General features: G+C 39.3%; 1 non-coding gene across 1 annotated transcript; it reads left to right on the top strand.

The window, feature by feature from the left end:
• Positions 1-8,616: 8,616 nt before the first annotated feature.
• Positions 8,617-8,780, top strand: LOC117386733 (U1 spliceosomal RNA). The gene has a single exon (XR_004542709.1). It is a non-coding gene; the product is annotated as a U1 spliceosomal RNA (small nuclear RNA).
• The last annotated feature ends 1,648 nt before the right edge of the window (positions 8,781-10,428 follow it).

Here is a 10,428-nt window from a genome sequence, read left to right as displayed (position 1 = left end):
AACGATGCGGTTGACAGTGGATTAGCACCCGGTGTGAGAGCCCCACATAGCAGCCAGAACATGGAAGACCTCAGTCTCAGCACTCTCGAGTCGGTCCAGGCAGAGAAGGTTGATTAGCACTACCAAGGTCCCCTGGAAGTGTGTCTTTATGATTAAAACCTGCCACTGGCACACTCAGGTTTATTGATTTTCACTTTGTTACTTTAGTGTTTAAACTTCTTACGTTAATATATTGTAAATATAATTTTTTTTCGTTTCACATGACAATGATTAATGTAAATAAAAAGTCATACATGTTTCAAAATTAAAGTTTTTATTGTTTGTCCACCAATTTCTCCAACAACCCAAATAGTCTGTCGAATTGCTCCTTCCTCTCCTCTGCTTCCTTTTGGTCACGCTCCCTCTGCATTCTGAGGTCCTCACGGTAGAGCTCCACGATTTCACTATTGTCCGAGTGTCTTTATTTGCGCTTCAAAGGTCGCTTTTTGGCCTGCTGCTGCTGCTGCTGCTGCTGCTGCTCCTCCTCCTCCTCTTGCTGCTGCTCCTGCTGCTGCTCCTGCTGCTGCCGCCGCACCTCCTCCACCTCCTCTACCTCCTCTTCCTCCTCCAGCGGCTGCTGCCAGGCACGACTTGGCCCTGGTGTGTCCTCAGGGATAGAGGCAATGAGGACAGGGGGGTTCATGGAGGCCCTCTGCCCCAACACCTCATCCATGAGGACAAACCAGGGCCAAGTTTCAGCTGTGGCCTTCCCCGACACCCCTTCACCACTTTTTGGATACTTGCAGTCCTTTGACAGAACAAATGTTAATAGAAGACATGTGAAAACAAGATTAACACAATGGCTTATAAGTACAAATGAGAAACAGTACACATTCAGATCATGTACATACTTTATATTTCTTTTGCAAGTTCTCCCACTTTCTTTTGGCCTGAAGGGGGGTGACCTTCCCCTCCAGGCCCATCTTCTGCAGTACTGTCCTGAGTGACACAGAAAAACATTGACAATTTACCCAATTATAAATACAGCAGCGTATAATAGACAATCAGAATGTTCTACAATACTGTTCCAGATTTCCTAGAGTTATTGGAAGCATTTGTTGGATTACTATGCAGCACATTCTATCATTCCATTTATGTATGTCATTATGTGTTTTTTTAATATATTTTAGAGCACATATGTCAAACTCAAGGCCCGGGGGCCAAATGCGGCCCTCCACATCATTTCATGTGGCCCTCGACAGGGTTAACTTAAAGGTATGATAGTCTTAAAATGTAATTTTATCAGGAGATACGCAGTTACACAGCAACATTTTTACATCTAGGCTAATGCATATGTAATATTTGTAACTTGAACAAGTAATAAATACAGAAACAGTTAATTAACAAGTTAAAAAAATAAGTTAGATTGATTTTAAATACGACCCTTTGAAGGCAGCTATTTTGCTAATGTGGCCCCCGGTGAAAATATGTTTGACACCCCTGTTTTAGAGTCTTCTTAGGTAAAGAAGGTACATTTGCTGATGATCATTACTTTCCACATATGTACAAATGTAAATGTATGAAATTCGCAGTAAGGGCAACTGTTATGTATTTATAGGGTTCTTCTTATATAATCTGGGAGTATATTGCAGTGCTTTTGCCCTTACTTCCAAGCCGCCTGTGCGGAGGATTTGGCACCTGTAAACAGGTGCGCATGTTCCCCCCTCAGGCAGATGAACTGCTCTGTCTGCTCCTTGCTCCCTAAAGACAAAAGAATATTCTTAAATCAAAAACAATATTAAACATAATATTAATACACAAATATAGAAGTGTAAGCGATAATTTGCGCCTTGTTTGGTCAGTTACACAGCAATTACTGTAAACTCTATTTAACAGGACTTCACTAAGTTGAGTCGCCTCATACAGATCTCAATTTAATTCTAACAGTTTCATGTAGCAACAGTTTCATGTCGCACTGTTGAACCAATTGAATCCATGTGAACCAGTACTTACATTTCAGGGTGTACTCCTGTGCGCTCTCCGTTTCGTATCTTTTTGCGTAGGCGCGGTGCATGATGGGATATAGCAGTGCGCGAAGTCTGCATGGATGCACTCTTCGGTTACGTCCGATCTCCGTGGAAACGCTGGAAACGCAGGGCACATTTTTGTTTTGCTCGTTCGTCGGGTGCATTGAAATGGGACAGCCCTTGTCGTGAACACTGTGGATGTTTGTACAAGTTAAACTAGAGGCATCTCGGACCCAGAACGGTTCGTGGAACCGAGTGAAGATCTCATGATGGACTCAGGAGCAGAGGACCTTATGATTTGATGGACTGGATGCTGTTCCTGATCGGTAAGCGTGGTTTATTCTGCTATTGACTTAATTGTGGGTCAAATATGTATTATGTGTAATCATTAGCATTAGCTAATGCCAATCTGCATCCAACCACCACCAATCATCACGCACACACCACTTGGGTGAATTGTCTTGCCTAAGGACACAATGACAGAAGTTGGTCCGAGCGGGACTCGATCCTCCAACCTCTGTCACAGAATGACTGTCACACTGTCACATGTACAGTCTATTTTTAGTTTGTGTGTGTTTGTTTACATTTTGAAGTGTGTGTGTGTGTTTGTTCACTGTTTGTAGTGTGTGGTTTGTAAATATATATTTATTTTGACCCATACCACTTGTTTTGAATATATTTTATGTACAAATACACATTATATATTGTGTTTTGATATGATATGTAACTGTAGTAGTAGAGCAGCTGTGCAAATACAGATTCCTCTCAGTGTGTATTGGTCATTGAATACTGTCACTAGTTTATGAGTTGTAAAAATCAAATGATCGTGTCATATACTGAAAAAGAGTTAACAGACTGTCTCCCAGACCACAGTAGGACAATCTCACTCAGTGCACAAAGCTTCACACAATGGCTTATACTCAAAATACAAGTCAGAGCTTTATCATAAAAATGTTAAGTGTGTTTTCAGCATTGGAGTTTACAGTTGGCTTGGTTTGGTTGGAAGCTCATGTTTTGCCATAGTTAAAATAAAATATTTATACTTCCAATAGCATTAACATACTGCACAGGTCATGATGAAGATTTTTGTCATTTTCATTGTATAAGTGGGCTGAAGCACTTAATTAAAAGTCTTATAACAGAAATGTAAATGCAGTAATTTGATTATTTTAATAAACCATTTAACTTGGATGGATGCGATGCAGCATGACCACAGTGTGCACGTCTGATGTTGCTCACAGTGGTCCATAGGACCACTCAGGGAGTTTGTGTGTTTGCTCAGACTCGTGAAAAATTAGAGGGAACATTGGTTATGGGTCACCAGTTTTCAATAGAAAGAGGATCTTCGTTGGCTTTAGGAATCAGGGTAATGAGACCATGCTTCATGGTGGGAGAGAGATTATGGTTTATGGTTTGCAATAATTTCACCAAGGGCTTCAAATAACAGTTGGCGGATTTCATTCTAAAAATATATATACAATTCAACAGTTAAACCATCTAAACCAGGTGACTTCCTTTTATCCATTTGATGAATTGCTTTATCCAACTCTTCTATAGTTAGATCATCGTCCATGTTACTTTTAAAATCATCATTAATTTTTTTGACAAAAAAATTAAGTGATTCAAAAAAGGACTTATGTAACGGAGTTAAAAATGCATTTAATATTTCTTGTTTGTACAATGTTTTTTTTCAAAGTTATATGTGAATTTTATTATTTTGGTGTTTTATTTTGGAAAAGCCGGATGGCGCTTTGTTCCTGGGGGATTTTCGGTTAGCTTGATTTCCGCTAGAGAGACACATGTTGGGAGACACATGTTGGGGAAGACGGAAAGAGAGAATAAAGAAGAAAAACAGAACCACTCCACCCTGTGTCCTTTTCCTTTTTTTTGTACGGACTGATGGAGGATCCAGCAGCCGTTACACTTACAGTTTGCTTCTGAGTAGTTAGAACTATATAATTTACTATAAAAAATGTGTATTGCCCTGTTAATTTAATTTAGGTAATCAGTTATTACACCATTAATGTATAATTTGGAAATTTTCTTTTTAGATTGTCTATGTTTCTCAAGACTAAAAATATGAAGAATTCTTCTCACCCTCCTCAATCCATCGAGCTCGAGAATGAACAAAGGCGCCCCAAGCTTTTTCCTTGAAAAGACTGTCTAGTTGGCTTTTAAGGGCATCTAATTGGACTCTTTCTTTGTTGGATAACGCTACTTTGGAACATAAGTTATTAATAGTTGTAACAATCTCATTTTGTTGGGCTCTTTTTTGTTGCACAGAGAGCTTCCCAATTGCAATCGCTTTTTCTGTAACTTTCAATTTGAACCACTCCCACTTGTTTAGAGGTGTGGAGTCTAGAGAAGTTATTTTAGTGACAAGATTCTTAATTTCCATACAAAAGTTTTTTGTTTAGCAAAAGATTACTGTTAAATTTCCAAACTAAGGTTGGTGGAGATACGTCATTATTTAGAGTAAGAGTAAGGGTCACTACACAGTGGTCTGTGAGAGGAGAGGCAGAGATTTGACATTGTGATATTATATTATTAACCCAATTGTAAGTAATGAGCCAGTAGTTCAGCCTAGAGCATTGACCGTTGTTGGCTGCATTAAACCAGGTGTATTGCCTTTTACCATGGTTTCTTAATCTCCAGCAGTCAAATAGATTTGTGTTAGAAATCAGAGCAGTGAAAGTGTCATCAAAGGAGTTATACTGCCCTCTAGAGGGAAGGTGCATTGTCTGGGACCAAATTAAAGTTCCCACCAAATTAATTACCAATTAATCGTCCTGCATAGATCTGCATAAAATGTCTTGTTGAGAGCTTTGTTATTATAACCATAAACAAATAATAAGATAAATGTAACCGTATCCATTTCTACCACAACCATTAGCCAATGTCCATCTGTGTCACTTTTATGATCCAATACTGAACCTTGAAACCTATAAAATAAAATCATGGCCCCAGCTGAATGAGACGTCCCGTGACTGAAATAAGTGGGAGTGGGAGGGCAGGAGCAGGACGGGAGGAAAACCAGGAGCGGATAGTGCGGATCATGACAGCTCTTTACAAAAAAGAAAAATTGCCTTACGTTTTGTGTTGTTTTTCAGTCCCCTGGCATTTAACCATAATAAGCATAACATAATCACTAAGTCAAAACATTCAAATACGCAAATATAACTGGAAGGATGCGCAAGAATGAGTAACCATAGTAGCCACTAACTTTGTGATATAATGCAAAAGCCTATATAGGTGAGAACATACGTTTGTAATAAAATTGCGATTAATAAAAGTTAATCAGGGTCCACTCTTGTTGTTGATCAGCACGTAGCCCTCCTTCAGGTACGTGCACTTCCCTCTACTCCGAGCTTCTTGAACCAGCATCCACAGCGTAGCACGTGCAGCGTGGTCCTCTTTGGAAAAATCCTCCTTGAAGCTGATCTGAAGATTCTTGCAAACCTTGGCATCCTTTGATTTCTTCCAGACTTTGTCCCGCACAGTTCGCATTCCAAGCTGAATGACGACAGCTCTGGGAGCTTAGAGGTGGCGACCGTCTCCTTCCTTCCAAGCCGATGCACGGTGTCTACAGTGTCATGCAGCTGATCCACAGAGGACCGTCAGGATCCCTAGCACTGTCTCTGCACATTTTCGTCATCCTTATCTGGTAAACCAGTCAAACGCAGATTCCATCTCCTCTTGTAGCGTGAATGTTTATCACAAGCACTCCGCAGGGTTGTAATTCTCTTTTAAGTAGCTTGACCTCAGGCTGACGCCCCATAAGTTCCTTTTTGTTCTTCTCGATAGCAGCTGTTTTTTTCTTCAATCCTCTTTTCAAAATTTATAAAACGCTGGGTTTGGTCGTTTTCTGAGTCAGCACCTGTACCACCCGGAGCATGGCGTTGACCATGCCTTCCTTTGCGGGATTGTCGTCTTGTACCTTGCTCCTTTTGGATCTTTTATTCTTAATGGGTGTGTGGTCTCAGTTGACTTTAACAACCTTGGATAAAGTGTCTTCATTGGACGTAGTCTTGTCCACTTGAATCTCCTCAATAACATCTTCATCACAAGCTTCACGGAGAGCCGTGAGGTCGTAATCGTGGTCCATGCTAAGCTAGAAGGCAGTTTTCAAGAGGAAAAAATAAGTTACACAAAAACACAAGTAAGTGTTGCAAATAAAAATAGAACTATTGCAATATGGGAGTGGTATGGGTGCAGTGGGTTGACAACTTGGCAAAAATGTAAGTTTGCTATCAGAGCCTGCTGAAAGCAGGACCTTTCACTCCTCCTGCACCCGACGAATGCGCCCGACAAATGTGCCCAGCGTTTCCAGCATTTCCATTTACCTCAGCCGTAACCAAAGCGTGCATCCATGCACACTTTGCACTGCTATATCCCATCATGCGCCGCGCCTAGGCAAAAAAGAGAAGAAAATCGAGTACGCTACGCATTACATATTCAAATGATTGTGCTAGTTTACATCACGTACAACAATGTGACATGAAATTGTTGCTACATAAAACTGTTAAATCTGAATCAACATATGTACGGGCCATGTGTTTGATGATTAAAAATCCTGTGCAGCACTTACAACTCAGGTTTATTTTGCAGTACGTTCTTCTGGGCTGATTTGGGGAAACAAAAGAAGTTACACTGAATAAAGGAATGTGCCGTTATTCCTAGGCAATAAGAAGAAGAATACATTATTATCATTAGAAATTATTATTGCAATAATAAGAATAATGTAAGAATGTTTGTTTCTGGTGTAAGCATCAAAGAGGACCAAGAGTCTGAAACATAAAGTCAGAAGGGTTTAATGAGTTCCACACAGGTGGAAGCAACAGACTCTCTGGAAAGGATAGGAAGAGAGCCCTGACATGTGGTCCCCCAGTGTGTGTGTGGGTGGGTGTGGGTGTGAGGAGGGTCCTTCTTCTAAACCGCATGGTGTCTTCATAAGGCCTATACTCTGCACAACATTTACCTTAGTGTTAGTAAATCAAGATACCAGTTTGATGTAGTGCTGGACTGGTAGAAAATAACTAACAGTAATGAAAAATGGAAAAAAAAAAAAAAAAAAGAACTGGCACACAGCATAGAAGGTAAACAACGCCCTCTACTGGTATTAAAGTGGTTTAGCCACAGATCAAATTAAACCTGACCCAAATACCAAATCGTTCGTTCAAAAGTGCAATATCCCACTTTATGTACAACTAATCTCTGGTTTATAGACTATGAATGTAAAAATGATCTCGGTTGCCTCAGTCTCTGTTATTGCGTGTTAAGAAGGCATATTTTGTTAAAGTTATGTAGTAGCTACAATTGGGAAAATATCATCTATACCCTTATATTTCCAAATTGATATTGAAAGGGAAAGATTAATTCCTTACTTCATTCAATCTAAACAGAAATAAATGGCTGCAACAACGACACCTTGCTTCTTCTTCAATTATAAATAATTAACAATAACGTACGTAACATAAGCGCACAGACAGCAGCTGAAGTACGCTCTGTGGTGTAGGCTTGTTCCATTGCGGCAAGATGATGGCTACACTGAGGAGTACACATTTTTGGCTGGGGTACTTCAACCGGTATGTTGATGGGTACTTCGAAGAGTACTTCAAACGTTGCATTTGGCGAATTGAGATCGGCCTGAGTTGACTGCGTACGGTCATAGATATAATGACAAGTGACATGCATCCTCCAGGCACAATTTGACATATGTGACCTTCTGAACTACATGACTGACCCTCGTGAACTCTCAAATAGAAAAATCTCTATTGTATCTGACTCTGAAAATTACTCAGTTTAAATTTCATTCTATTCTTCTCAGATGTTACAACGTAACATCTGATTTATAATTTGAAGGTCAAAACATTAAATAATCCACAAAATCTGGTATTGTCAAAGTATAGACACAAAATTTTCAAATAATTTCATGTTGTCAATATAAAGCTTTTCTTAATTGTGTGAGATAAAGGTAAACAACTACACCAGTGTAGTTGTTTACCCACAAGTGGGCACCAGATTAAAACAAGCCTAATTAAAAACTCTGGGGCTTTTTAAAATGTATTTATGAACATGCATTTTTACTTTATTGTTAAAACATTTTAAAGCATGCAGTATCTTTTATAAACTCTTCTTTTAGCAGCTAAGAATTGGGAAGTGTCTTCCTTGTGTGTTTCTAGTGGGACAGATTTGGGGGAGGGACTTCCTGTCTTTGTCTGCTCTGACAGAATGAATATAGTAATATTTGTGGTCCTCAGGCTTGTTCTGAAGTATCTCTTTTCACTCATCTCTATGAACGCTTGGATTGTCTGTTCTCATGTAGAAACAAATGCAGCTGTGACTTTTAAACACTTAACAGATGGACAACTCACGCCTTAGCAACGCCACACGGGCTAGCAAAGCATCATGGGTAATGCTGTGCTGCTAACATTTTTGAATAATTTCTAAATAATGTCCACATTGAAGGCGCTTGTGTCTCACAGAGCAGTGGTTGTATTGTCCTTTAGTGTCAGTGTAGTGTGTAGGACAAAGTGGAGGACATGTGCCCCACTCTGACTGAGGGCAGCATGTCTTTGCACCACGCTATGTGCCGGCGCCTGAGCAACTCATACTTACCTGGCAGGGGAGATACCATGATCATGAAGGTGGTTCACCCAGGGCGAGGCTTAACCATTGCACTCCGGTTGTGCTGACCCCTGCGAATTCCCCAAATGTGGGAATCTCGACTGCATAATTTCTGGTAGTGGGGGACTGCGTTCGCGCTCTCCCCTGAGGATCTGTTAAAAAAAAAAGTGAGGTGCAGCAAGATTGAGGAGAACAAATTTCATTTATGTTCTTAATACTTAACATAAAGTAAACAAACTTGAGTTGAAGCAAAGGCGCTGCTTGTACGTCAGGCATAAGTCTACATGTTGAACAATATGTGACATAAAAGTACAATTAACTCCGTCACCGTATTACACTGTCCTACAAATAGAGTTCAAAAAGGAAAAATAATAAGGATGGGATATAATCTTGTACCACAATATCTCAAGAGGTAATAATAGCACAAGATTGTGCACATATGAGGAGAGTGTGTTTACATCACATAAATAAAAATGTAAGGACAAAATTGTGAACTGGAGTGCACATACACTATAAATTATGTCTCGATTTCATATCCTGTCTTGTGGAAATAGTTTTGTCTGTAAAAATGCCTGTTTTATTAATAGCATTTAATGAAACAGAAATCTAATAATTTCTAATTGTCATGCTATGCTTGGTGTTTAATTTGGCACTCTTTGCACTAAATGACACTTATTCAATGTTTGTCTTGTTTAAGTTCACGAAATGAATATAAAAGTGTTAAATGTGTTTTGTTTTTATTTAGAAAAAGGACGAATATTTTCACACATTATTGCTGTTGTAGCTGATAACCAACATTTGCAGATGATAATATCAGAACATTAAAATCTTCTGGAGGTCTCACAAATTGTTGTACAGTTGATGTAAAGTTCACAAAAGTACTTTTCACTTTTGAAAAAACTATTATAAAATGTAACTGTGTAAACCCTCAGTCGTCCAGGTCTGATCCACAGCAAAAGACGAAGTTAAAATCTGTCAACTGGACAAACCATTGTAAGAGCGAAGACGTTTCGATGCTCTTCCGTTCTGGTCATTTATCTGAGGGGAGGGGCTAACTACACTGAAACTGTAAACATCTATTGTCTCCAGATTCAGCTGGAACTACCCTATTCAACCCTTAATGACCCTGCTATTCAGTTCAGATCTTAGCCAGAGAAGAGAAATGGTTTGAGAGGGAAGTTAAAAAAGCTATTTTTGTTAGGAAAGAGAATCCTTCCTTAAACAGGAATGGGGGCCTGAGACATAACCTCTCCCCCATCTATAACTCCAAGCTCAGACCCAAAACAATGAGAACAATAGCAGGGTCGTTAAGGGCTGAATAGGGTAGTTCCAGCTGAAACTGGAGACGATAGATGTTTACAGTTTCAGTGTAGTTAGCTCCTCCCTTCAGATAGATATAAGGCAGTGGGCACTAGCAATCTGACCAGAATGGATGAGCAGCGAAATATCTTTACTCATACAACGGTTTGTCCAGTTAACAGATTTTAACTTCGTCTTTTGCTATTGCAAAATGTATTCATCACAAACAGGCCTGTACAGTTCACTTAAGACAGTGGAAACACTTTGGGACCATACAAAAGCGAACCAATAATTTATACATTTTTTTAGTAGACACACTTGTAAGTAGGACTAGGTAATTAATCAAATTTATTTGATTCATTCATGTTTTTAATAATCGAGATTTTGAAAATTAGCTAAATCGTGAAATCAAAGGTTATTATAAAACAGGATTACTACTGACTTTCTTACTTGCAAAGAAGGGTTACTGTGTAATTAAGCAAGTGACATTGTAAAA

Source organism: Periophthalmus magnuspinnatus, chromosome 18 (genome assembly GCF_009829125.3).
Source record: "Periophthalmus magnuspinnatus isolate fPerMag1 chromosome 18, fPerMag1.2.pri, whole genome shotgun sequence".
NCBI lineage: Eukaryota > Metazoa > Chordata > Actinopteri > Gobiiformes > Gobiidae > Periophthalmus > Periophthalmus magnuspinnatus.
The sequence above is the reverse complement of the archived record's forward strand: the minus strand, read 5'-3'. Positions and strand labels throughout refer to the sequence as shown.